Source organism: Alligator sinensis, unplaced genomic scaffold (genome assembly GCF_000455745.1).
Source record: "Alligator sinensis unplaced genomic scaffold, ASM45574v1 scaffold100_2, whole genome shotgun sequence".
In the NCBI taxonomy this organism is placed as follows: Eukaryota; Metazoa; Chordata; order Crocodylia; family Alligatoridae; genus Alligator; species Alligator sinensis.
In genome coordinates, this window is record NW_005842694.1 from 302,330 (window position 1) to 302,626 (window position 297).

The following is a 297-nucleotide window of genomic DNA, read 5'->3' on the forward strand; positions in this document are numbered from 1 at the left end:
GGGTCCATTTTACGCGGGTGGCGCCCTGATTTTGTTGGGCAGGGCGGGCCGGAGTCGCCCCGCACGACATCGGGGCGACTCTTCCCGACAGACGAAGCGTGGAGGAGCCCAGGGGTGGGGAGCCGCTGGGCCACACAGCGGGACGCGTGGCACCGCGAGGACGGGCGCTCCCCGTGTGCGTGGGGCTGCGGTGGCGGCTCCTGGCGCTCGCCCAGGGGGCAGGGACGGGGCTGCCCTTATTTGGAGCCGCCGGAGCTCGGCTCAGGCGCAGCCCCCTCCGCCCGGCTCCGGCCCCCC